Raw genomic sequence first — 12,053 nt, forward strand, 5'->3', positions numbered from 1 at the left:
CTTTCTCATGATGTGCTCTGCATATAAGTTAAATAGGCAAGGCGACAGTATGCAGCCTTGCCGGACTCCTTTCCCAATTTTGAACCAATTAGTGGTTCCGTGTCCAGTTCTCACTGTTGCTTCTTGGCCTACATATAGGTTTCTCAAGAGACAAATAAGATGGTCTGGTATGCCCATCTCTTTAAGAACTTGCCAGAGTTTGTTATGATCCACACAATCAAAGGCTTTAGCATAGTCAATGAAGCAGAAGTAGATGTTTTTCTGGAACTCTCTAGCTTTCTCCATGATCCAGCGTATGTTAGCAATTTGATCTCTAGTTCCTCTGCCTCTTCGAAATCCTGCCTGTACTTCTGGTAGTTCTCGATCCACATACTGCTGGAGTCTAGCTTGTAGGATTTTAAGCATAACTTTACTAGCATGAGAAATGAGTGCAATGGTGCGATAGTTTGAACATTCTTTGGCACTGCCTTTCTTTGGAATTGGAATGTAAACTGATCTTTTCCAATCCTGTGGCCACTGTTGAGTTTTCCAAATTTGCTGGCAAATTGAGTGTAGCACTTTTACTGCATCGTCTTTTAAGATTTTGAATAGCTCAGCTGGAATACTGTCACCTCCACTAGCTTTGTTGTTGCTCAGCTTTTCTAAGGCCCACTTCACTTCACATTCTAGGATGTCTGGCTCGAGGTCAGTGACCACCTCATTGTGATTACATAAAGGATACTTTCAAAAAATGGAGAAAAACATAATATTAGCAATGTCAATAGCTATATCTGCCTTTATGGATAGACTGTACTGTATCTAAACGTTGTTGCAGAAGAGGAACAAGTTTTGGCTGAAAAGATAGTGAGTTGAAAGCGTAGTATAAAAATGACATGGAAAAAGATGTTACACTGGATATGCAAATGAAACTACCTGATGTTTGAATAATTAAAAGGGACATAAAAACAATAAATTGAGAGATAATTTTTCTACATTGGACTTAGAAAAGAGAGTTGTTAAACCTTTGATGAATCTTGTGAAAATGGGCAAAGAAGAAAAGAAATAGAATTCTATGACATTGTTTGAAGGGATTAAAAATCAAGATTGTTTAAAACAAAAGGATTATCTCTGGTAGCCTTTAATGGACTTTTGCTGATCTGGACTGAATAATGAGTCTAATTATTTGTTATAGATAGGAGATAAAATATGGAAAAGATATGCTGTATTTTAAGAAGTGATAAGCTACTATCTGAGGGAGCACCTGCTGCCGGCATCAAGTTCCCTTCGTCCTGTGCGCTCCCACAGGGAGGGTCTTCTCAGGGTACCGCCGGTAAAAGATTGCTGGCGGATAACACCCAGGGGGAGAGCCTTCTCAGTGGGTGCGCCGGCCCTTTGGAACCAGCTGCCTGTAGAGCTTAGGACTGCCCCTGACCTCCGTTCATTCCGCCGGGACCTGAAGACCTGGCTCTTTGAGCTCTCTGGCCTGGACTGAGGGTATTAATTGGGGTGTTAATTGGTTTTTAACTAAGATTTTTATATTCAAGGTTTAATATAATCATTTTAATTGTTTTAAATTTTGTAATCGTGGTATTGTTTTTTTTAAAAACCTTGTGAACCACCCTGAGTCCTATGGGAGATGGGTGGTATATAAGTCTAATAAACTAAACTAAACTAAACTACTAAAAGGGTTTGTACTTGTGATGAAGACGGAAGTAATTATATCTTTCTTTTACTATACTTTATTCTTATTTTTTATTTCTTTTCTATGTTTTCTTTCTTTTCTTTCTTTTCTATTGTTTTTCTTTTTATTCCTTTACCTCGTATTAGTTTTTATCTTTTAATAGTTTAAGAAAGTTATTATAGAAATAAATACGATTTTCTTACGATTTACAATGAATACAATTATTTAGATCAATTAAATGATAACTACAACAAACAGATGATAAGAAAGGTCTGTAACTGCTAGTAGTTTGGATTATGATTAGCATTGGGAGACTACCAAGAAATCCCAAGGTTGCATGATAGGCTGTAAAGCTGGAAATATAAATACATAGTGATGGAGGGTGGGAGCTAATTCTACCAGCAGGTTGATGTTTTTATCTCTGCTGCTTCTTGGAATTCAGGTGAGGTGACTGCATTTCAGAAGCTTAACTTGGTTTTTTGTTTCTAATGTTTATTGTTTTGGTAGTTTTAGGTCAGGCGTCTTCAAACCTGGCCCTTTTCTGACTTATGGACTTCAACTCCCAGAATTCCTTAGCCAGGCAGGCTGGCTGAGGAAGTCTGGGAGTTGAAGTCCACAAGTCATAAAAGGGCCAAGTTTGAAGATCCCTGTTTTAGGTTTTAATGTTGTTTTGTTATTGATATTGTTTTAATTCTTAACTGGGAGCTGCCCAGAGTTTGAAATAATTTCACAAGAAATTAGCATTATGGGTAATCTATACTTTAAGACTGCTGGAAAATCATTTTCCAGAGTTTGTGAAAAGAAAAAGGATGACAACGAGGAGAAATATTTTAGACCAACTTACTGCCAATTAGTTCTTCAAAATACCTGATCTTTTGTAAAACAATTTGTACTACTAAGACTGCTTAGTGGTAATATATATAATTAAAACAGCTCTAAGCTCTACAATTTTGGCATTATATAAAAGCTGTGTTGGAGCGCCTGCACTATTACTATCTTTAGATAAAGTTCCTAGAGCTCCTAAACTAAGAATTAATTTTTATTTACAGTTCATAAATTATATCAAGATGAATAGGGGTAATTTGCATATAATTTTGAATAATGAGTCAGAATATTAACCCAAATGAATGGGTTAGGATCTTAAAGAATGTTAAATGAGCATTCATTACCTTCCCCGAGATTAATTGAATAAATAATTCCTGTTTGTATGTACTGGACAACCCAAAAGGAGTATCACGGATTTGATTTTAATACTGATATTAATATTGGAAATGAAATACAGTAGAAATTATTCTGATTCATATGCCTGGAGTCTGTTTCACATTAGCAGTGCTTTAGTTTACTATTCATAAGTTTATTAATAGGAAGCTCATAAAAACTTAAAAGCCTCTCTTAAAATCCTCTGTGGGAAACAAGTTTACATTATCTATGAATTGACTTACTATTCAAAATGTCTGAAATCAGTAGGATTGTGGTAAAGATTTAATTTGTTAATTAAAATTTGGAAAAATATAATATATTTAATTAGTTAATTAATGTGAATCAACTCCTTCCTCCCTCCCTCCCTCCCTTTTATTGTTACTTTATTTTGCTTTCTGTATTGTCATATATTATTATTCAGTTCATCCTTTGTTGTCTTCTGCTATAGATTAAAACACAATAAAACAATTGATTCCGATCCACAGCATGCCATCAAAACAATTCTTTAAACCAGGCATGTCAAACTCGTGACGTCATGTGACGTCGCAAGACGTATCACAACTTTTTCCCCATTGCCGGCAATGGGGAGGGCACGGTTTCAGCGTGATGCATCCGGCCTGTGGGCCGGCAGTTTCACATTCCTGCTTTAAACTCTGTTTTAATATATTACAGCAATAGGGAACAAGATAGAAAAATAGCAAATGGCAAAATATTAACTTTGGCTTCCCTAAATTATTCTTTCTGCATATATGTTACAATAATTTTCTACTAGAAGTGGCAAAACATGGGTTCAAACTTTATTCAACATAAAAATCACTTAGTGACCAGAGTCAATCATTACTTGTCAGTCCAACATATCCCGTAAATTATTAAGATGAACTGGTGATGGAAGGGGAAAAAACACACTGCACAAATAAAATAAAACAGAGTTTATCATCTATCAACTTATCTTTATTTCAATGAACAATGCCACATTTTCTCTGGGAAGTCAGGAGATGAAGTAGGATATGATAGCATGTGGACAAAAATCTGTTTAATACAATATTGTATACATCAGGGGTCCCCAACCCCCGGTCCATGGACCAGTACCGGTCCGTGGCATGCCAGCAACTGGTCCACATGAACAAGCAAAGCCCCATCCCTGGGATGCAGACAGCACACAAAACCACGCACTCTCTGGTCCGTGGAAAAACCTTTCTCCATGGAACCAGTCCCTGGTGCCCAAAAGGTTGGGGGCCTCTGGTATACATGATCGCTCAGCAATTAAGGCACTGAAGGTGTCAGCTGGAAAGCCTCAGCTTGGGTTCTAGACCCAAGTGTTGCATGATGGGGTGAGTGCCCATTTTTGCCTAGCTCCTGCCCACCTAGCAGTTTAAAAGCAGGAAAATGAGAGTAGATAATAGGTACCACTTTGGTGGGGAGGAAACAGTGTTCTGTGACATCATGCAGGTAACATGACCATGGAAACATCACTCAGGTCCTTGAATTGACTGCTACCCCCTATAGTGGCAATGGCTAGTGGGGTAAAATCCTTGGGACTCCTTTATTTTCATTCCTTTCCCATTACGCCCTTCCTTTCCTATTATTTACATTTCTTTATTGTTATTGGAGTGTTTATTATTTTCTAGAGTTCATAGTTTTTGTTGAAGATATCTGTTAAAGATATCCAGATATCTGTAGAAAGCAAGAAAATGCCATAAAGAAAGCTGAATGGCAGAATCATTGCCAACATCCACTTCTCTTCGTCAAGTTCTCATTGCATCTTATCTTTTCCAGCTCTACCTAAATGTGGGCCAGAAATATTTAAATACCTTCTTTCTCTGATGCATTAAATATTATACTTCCTCTTCTTCCACCTCCTAAAACACCCTAATCATTTTAGAGGACTCATTTTGGCAAATTACGTCCAAGTATACTTATTTCTAGGTTTCTTGGTCAAGAAATAAATGAATGGGGCATATTTTAACATAAAGCTTTTTTGGTAAAATAAGATTAAAAAAATGTCAACTGGCATAAGCTCACCCACCCCTCTGTTCCTACTTCTTGGAAATTTTGGAGAAATCAACAGTGTTCAAACTTTCACTTGGCCTAATACAAAATTTGAAATGTGATAATGATGCTTTAAGCACATGCTATTATTGCCCAGTCATGTCTTTGAGAAGCACTTATAAATGTCTGTGGAGATTCTCAATCATCCAGGTCATGTTTGTTCCAAAGGTGCTTTTTCAAAAGGCAACTGGACTTTCTTTATTTTTCCTTGAAGACATTTCACTTCTCATTCAAGAAGCTGCTTCAGAACTGAAGAAGCTTTTTGGATGAGAAGTGAAATGTTTTCAAGGAAAAAAAACAAAGGAAGTCCAGCTACCTTTTGAAAAAGCACCTTTGGAGCAGCATTAATATTTTTCATATGATAAAATTATGTGCATAATTTCCTTCCCTCTTGAGAATTAAGCAAAAATGAGTTGCCATTCACACTATGGCCCAATGTATAGAATGATCAGGCTTCACAATGTAAAAGAAAGGATATTTGGGTAGGAATTAGTTCTTATTTTTTATGGCATTCACCTTGGTTTTTCTTTCGTCTTTCTTTTTTGGCACTACTATTGGCTATTTCAAGAAAAAGACCTCAAAGACAATAACTTTTTTTCACTAATGGATAAATATCTGGCCAAGTTAAAATGAAGCATTGATCTTGTCATACCAAGTTCTAAGTGTTATTGATTTCTTAGCCCAGGCTCCAAGTACAACAAAACTGCAACACTTGGGGAAATATAACAATACACCAATTTGGGGTTTGGTAACCAAAAATAGTTCAGATACTGGGATGACAGCAGAGTCCCCTTGTGGGCATGGAGACTTCTTTTTTTTTACATTCTTTGGGATATAATTGTAATTTAATAACCAATAAGCAATATAGCCTGAATATAGTTTGTGGGCAGAATTTTCTCATAATGATCCTGACCATCTTATGATAGGGTTAGCTCACTTATTAATTAAAGACACATGCATAACTGTTTCTATATGCCTTTGTTGCCTTTGAAAAGTTTATTAGATACATAGGGTATACATGGAACACTTGATCTAGGTTTTTATGGATGTCATGAAAACATGACAAGAACTCCACAAGGCATGATGCAATTTCCCAAAGTCCATTTCCCAGGGTCATCCCCAGGACAAAAAGGATTTCTTCACTTCTCATTCACATTTCTCTTGACCTGGAAGGAGAAATGTAACCTGAGAGTTAGCTGGGTCTAGTAAAATGGCTGCAGTTGCTAAAAAGCATGGACCTGATGTGAAGAAGCACAAAAACAGGAAAATTTGTGCAGCTGGATAAAGCAGAAGTGAAACATCAAGAAAGAGTTGTGAGAACACAGAATCAGGCTGTAGAAATGCTAACGTTTGCTGATACGATCTGCTCTAACGAGGTAAGTTAAAAGGGATTTTAGGTTGCCAAGCGAGGGATTCTGTTGCTATGGGACATCATTATCTAACCAAATTTGCAGCATTACTGTAGAGGTTTCTTCCCCACCCTTGCCAAATAAACATAACCTTGTCATCTCCCTCTGCACAGTTACAGTAAACTTGGCGCAAAGCAGAGTATGATATTCACTCGCTAAAGAGGGTAATGGGTTTATCATTTTCCTCTTCAAGCTCCATCAAGGACATTAACTTCTATGCTGTATTGCTTGACTGATTAAACTAGAAAGGACTAGAAGACAATCTGGATATGTCCATTTATGTGAACATACACACATCATCATGGCATACATTTATGTGCATATTCACGTATGGATACTGGGCTTTTCTTCTGCTCTGTGGGAGTGCCGCTAGATTCATACACTGTCTTATGGCAGGTAAAGATAGGAAGAGTAAGTATCCTATACCTTCTCGCCCACAATTTTAAGCTCTCTCTCTCAAAAAAAACAAACCCCTGAACATTTCAAAGTCTGATATTTCAGATAATAGATGAGGCAGTACTTGCACAGGGGAGATAGTTTATTTTGTTCTTTATATTACTCAGGATTCTTTTTAATTTAGATTGCATTCTAATTTTACTGCTTTTCTTTGCAGATGCTAGAATGGGAGTGAATCACCTACAGGCAGCGATTCAAGGATACAACCTTTTGATATATAAATCTACTGCAAGAACAAGGAAGCTGTTATGGGGAAAGAAAAAAAATCCAGCAATTGCCGTAAGATGCAAACCTTATTTTAATTATAGAAGCAAAATCCAATTTTTGCACCTCTTTCCTATCCACATAGAATAATGGGCTGAAGATTTCATGGTGGCAGAAATGGTTGCTACCCATCTCTTCCTATTACAATAAATAGCCTGCTCTCTGGATGTTTGCTTTTCACCTTCTCAGAAACAGTCTCACACCACATCAACTTCATTTTGTTATTTTCCCTCTTGAGCTTTTATGAAAGAGGTGCCCTTCTTTTTCCTTCTCCTTTCCTCCCTTCCTCTCTCAAGATGTGTAGTCCTAGAACAGGGGTGTCAAACTCAATTTCATTGAGGGCTGCATCAGCATTGCGGTTGCCCTCAGGGGGCCGGGTGGGGGTAGCCAGGGTGGGCGTGGCCTACTGGGTGGCGTGGCTAAAGTGCATATGGCCTACTGGGTGGGCATGGCCAGCTCTACATTGTTCACATCAAGGGTGCCTATGGGGGTCTGGGCAGGAGTGGGACAGATCTGAGGGTCTCTGGCAGAAGGACGGTCTCTGGGCCAGGGTCAAGGCAGCGGGGGCCGTTCCCTCACTGTTTCCAGGATGGCTTCACGGGCCACATGAAACCACTTCGCGGGCCGGATCCGGCCCCCGGGCCTTGTGTTTGACATGTCTGTCCTAGAAGGATATGTGACTCTCCCCCTGCTTCTATTTGTATCTCTGGGCCTCAGTAGTCAGGTCTTTGTCCTCTGAACATTGAGGCCAAAATACTCCCCCTGTATCTATACCAAGTTGGAAGGGAAGCAGAGAAATGCAAGGAGGATGGTGGAGCCAGATGAGAAAATAGTGGAAAATCCACGGTATCTTCATTATGCTGGAAAGAGATAATGGAGCTGATGTGCACAAGTATGAGAAAAGAGTCCCAAAGGTACTTTTTAAAAAGGCAACGGGACTTTGTTTTTCCTTGAAGATGTTTCGCTTCTCATCCAAGGAGCTTCTTCAGTTCAGACTGAATGGTGGAGGATGGAAGGATTTATATTCTTTGCAGTCAGATGACTGCAAGATGACTGACCTAATGACCACATGAAAAAGCACGTTTGGGACAACCATGACCTGGATGATTGAGAATCTCCACAGAAATTATGAGAAAAGAGACAAACAATTGAATGACAAGATTCTTAGATGGTCATGTAAACAGGTTGTCCAAAAAACAGGCTGTCTAACGGACAGCCAGAGGTGAGTTGGAAAGGGGGCTTTCTGCTGTGGTTGGTGTCAGATCTCTTGTAAGAAGCCTTGGGAAAATCCAGTTGTTTCTTGAGAAGCTGGTAAATTACTTGAAGTTCAGGTATGGTTTTTATCTATCAAAACTAAAATAGGTGAGTTGAGAATAAAAGAATGAACTGATTTATTGCATACAAATTTGGCCATAGGCAAAAGATGAGACCAGTTGTCTTCTTGATAGTTTACATCAAGGGTCTCCAACCTTTCTGGGTTGGCAGCCTGGTGGGAGAGGGAGAGGCAGGCACCTTACCTGCGCGTGTGCAAAGATGAATGTGGCTACACGTGCATGTGTGTGCATAAACAGGCTGTGAGTATGTGCAGCACGCAAACGGGGCTGCAAGCATGCGTGTGAGGGTCTCAGCAACACTAGGACCTGTGTGAGGCTTGTGATATCGCTGCCACCAGGCTTGCGGTGATGCTACCACTGGCGCAAAGATCACGCCGCTGCCCCTGCATGAGGCTCGTGCTGTGGCCCACTGCCGCCACTAGCACGAGATTCGCACCATGGGCCACCTGCCGCTTATGGCACTGCTGCCACCCGCACAAGGTTCGTGGCAAGACGGCCGCTTGCGCAATACTAGCAACAGAGGCATGAGGGGTGTGAGCATGCTAGTTACTCACATGGCCCAGTGGCCAAGAGGCCGTGGCCTGGTAGTAGGCCACGGCTCATAGCTTGGGGACCTCTGGTTTACATCATAATCACAATATTACTCAAAGGTATCATTTGATTTCTCTATTCTTCCATTGTATTGGGAATGATGGGTGTCATGCCTCCAGCATAAAGTTTGTGTATGTAATTATATATTTTTATTGCTACTGTTATTCTTTAATATATCTTGAGCTCCATCTCATGACCAAACACAAATCTTTATTGAGACCCAGCCTTTAAGGGTCATCTTTCCAGCATCCCTCATTCCAAAAAAACAAGTGCATCCTTGGGAGCCAGACTCCATTTCCTTTAGCACTTGGAGGAAACAGAAGCACCAGGAAGAATCCAGCCTAATCCGTAGCACATATCCATCTGAGGATAAAAATCCGCATCCCCTACACCCAGCATCGCTGGTGGGATTTTGATTTATCTGTATTTGTTAATTGTTATGCTCACCAGCAACTCAACACTGTTCATTTTGTATTTGGGTTCTTATTGTATGTATTTCTATTTTTCCCAGTTTCACCATCCTGTTCCTTTAATAAAGCATCCAGATCTATGCACAGGTCTGTTTCATTGGAGGATTGGTGGGTTTAGCTAAATGTTAAGCTGCACACAGAGTAACGTGGAGCGAGGACAAAACAATGGGCAAAGGAGACATGAATTGAAATCAGATTGAGAAAGCATGGCTGGATGTCTAAAAAGTTGGTGAATGAATAGGCAGGCCATCTCCAGAAGAGGGAGGGCTGAAACAGGAGATTAAAAAAATGTCATTTTCAAAAACAGAATAACCACAGCCAGGCTTGCTGTTAGAACATTGATCTACAATATCATTTTCTTCGACTCAGACCGGCTGACCAATGATGACTTCTGGACTGATGATGCTTCTGCTTGCTGCTTGGAACTTTGCTTACTAGGATTTTGTCTATACATATCCAAGGGACTTGGAAAAGTTGAACACCACCCGTATATCTGCCCTGCCTGCTGTTGCTGTAACTGTCCAACCAAAGTAAAACCTTGAATTATGCTCCTTTGTGCATGTATGTAGGGAATCAGGCCTGAGACAGGACAGGAAAATTGTGGATGTAACAGGCTGGCTGGCTTGATGGTTAGTGAGTTGACATGGCAGCAGGTGTGACCAAAAAAAATAATCTTTAATTACTTTTCAGATATGAGGCTATCAAAGTCATGGAATAAATATTCCAAATATCCAGCTGGCTAGTGGTCCTGACAGATCTGTAGAATGTCCTCTCTCTAAGAAAGAGAGATGAATGCATAATTAGACATAGCATCTTGGTTTTTTGCTATTCATTGTTGGTGAGTTAAAAGGGCTTTCCTGAAGATCACCTAGTATGTAAAGAACTAATCTGATTTCAGGCTGTTTCTTTCTGACGTGAAAAATAATCTGACAGAGGCTATGAAAACAGAGTGACATTTCTGAAATAGTTTTAACATACCTTCAATCAACATATTATAGTCAACACTTACAAGCTGTTCTCCATCCTCTTTCATAAAAACAGTAACTTTAAAACGTGTTTTTCATATTAATTTTTACCTTGTTTCTTTAATTACACCTTATTTCTTTACATTAGATCATCCTAATGTATATCACTTATTGTTCTCTCCATAATATTTCCCTAAATAGCATTCCTATATTGCACAATCTAGAAATCAACAAACCCATTCTGTTGTAAGAATGTACTTGATCAAAACACAAGATATTTTTTAAAAAATTTTCTTTAAATGTATCTTGAGCTGGATGGAACAAGCTTATGCATGAACAGATGGACCAATCAGGTAGTTGAGAAATAGATCAATTCCAACATTGTTCCACAATGGATCTTCTGATCAATCATCAGACTCTACAGTATCATTACTGTAATGCTATTATTGGAATGTCATAATTATGAAGCACAAAAGGGCACACATTTCATATACAGCATAGAAAATCCAAAGGAAGCTTGACTAAACTCATACAGATTGCCTTTTATGTTTATATTAGAAATCTAACTTTGCATACATGTCTTTTCTATACTTAATTCTAAGTTAGGATAGTTTGACTGTTCGTTTCTGTTCTAATAGACAGATTATCAAGAAAACAGATTTTAGGCAATATTAAAAATGTACACTGTACCACAATTCCCAGAGCTTCGTGCTAATCCATCAATGATCACCACAAATAGACTGATGTCTCATTATAAGGAGGGATCAAAGGGATCCTCCCAACTATGCTTTGAGTCAAATATGATAACATCTTGATGAAACAAAATATGATCAGATTTAAGATCTCTCCCCCTCTCTCTCTCTTTCTGAGGAAAGGAAAAAACACAAGACATACTGAAATTTAATTTCAGCATCCAGCCAATACCACAAAGTGCATTTAAGCAGGAAGTTACAGTACATGTGAACATCAAGTATAAGTGTTTTGCCTAAAATACACATGTGAAGCAACTCTGATTACTCCTGCAACAGCCACATTACCCCTATAAAATTTAGTTGTCAACATTAATGATCAAAATGATTATTTAGGAAACGTGGGTTTTGCCATATGATGTAGTAGCATATATACAGCCCATGAAATTTATGTATTATGTTAGGCTTATCATGAGCCTAAATGGACTCCAAAAGATGGTAGAGGACAGGAAGGCCTGGAGAAACGTTGTCCATGGGGTCGCGATGGGTTGGACACAACTTCACAACTAACAACAACAGGCTTATCACTGAACCTATAAAAACAGTAACCCTTTTAGCTATGTCATCTGTTTTATGGGGTAAATCCCATGATAACATAGCTGATAATTTTTCCCTTTACTGATTGGTCTCCTCTGTCCATTGAGTCTGGAATCATTATTCCATGACATCCTATATCATGCATCCATTCTCCTCATAGCTCACTTCTATTACAAGTGTAATGTAGGAGTAGAAGAAAAAAAAAAGCAATAAACCATTGATAAGCTGGGGTTCTGTTTCTATTTCTGAAATCTGGAATGATCTCTATGTCTTAGAAGTCTTTGAGTTTTGGTTTTCAGGAAAGGAGAGATCTTGATTACATTTTGCTTTCCACGATAACCATTACCTCACATTTATGGAACATACAAA

General features: G+C 38.8%; 1 protein-coding gene across 1 annotated transcript in view; it reads right to left on the reverse strand.

Annotated features, from left to right (window-relative positions):
* The window catches only part of CNTNAP5 (contactin associated protein family member 5), a gene marked incomplete at both ends in the record, with an annotated part of 429,095 nt that overhangs the window by 126,530 nt on the left and 290,512 nt on the right, over nt 1–12,053 (reverse strand). The gene's annotated exons all lie outside the window — the stretch shown is intronic.

Source organism: Vipera berus, assembly GCF_964194415.1.
Source record: "Vipera berus genome assembly, chromosome: 1".
Lineage (NCBI taxonomy): Eukaryota > Metazoa > Chordata > Lepidosauria > Squamata > Viperidae > Vipera > Vipera berus.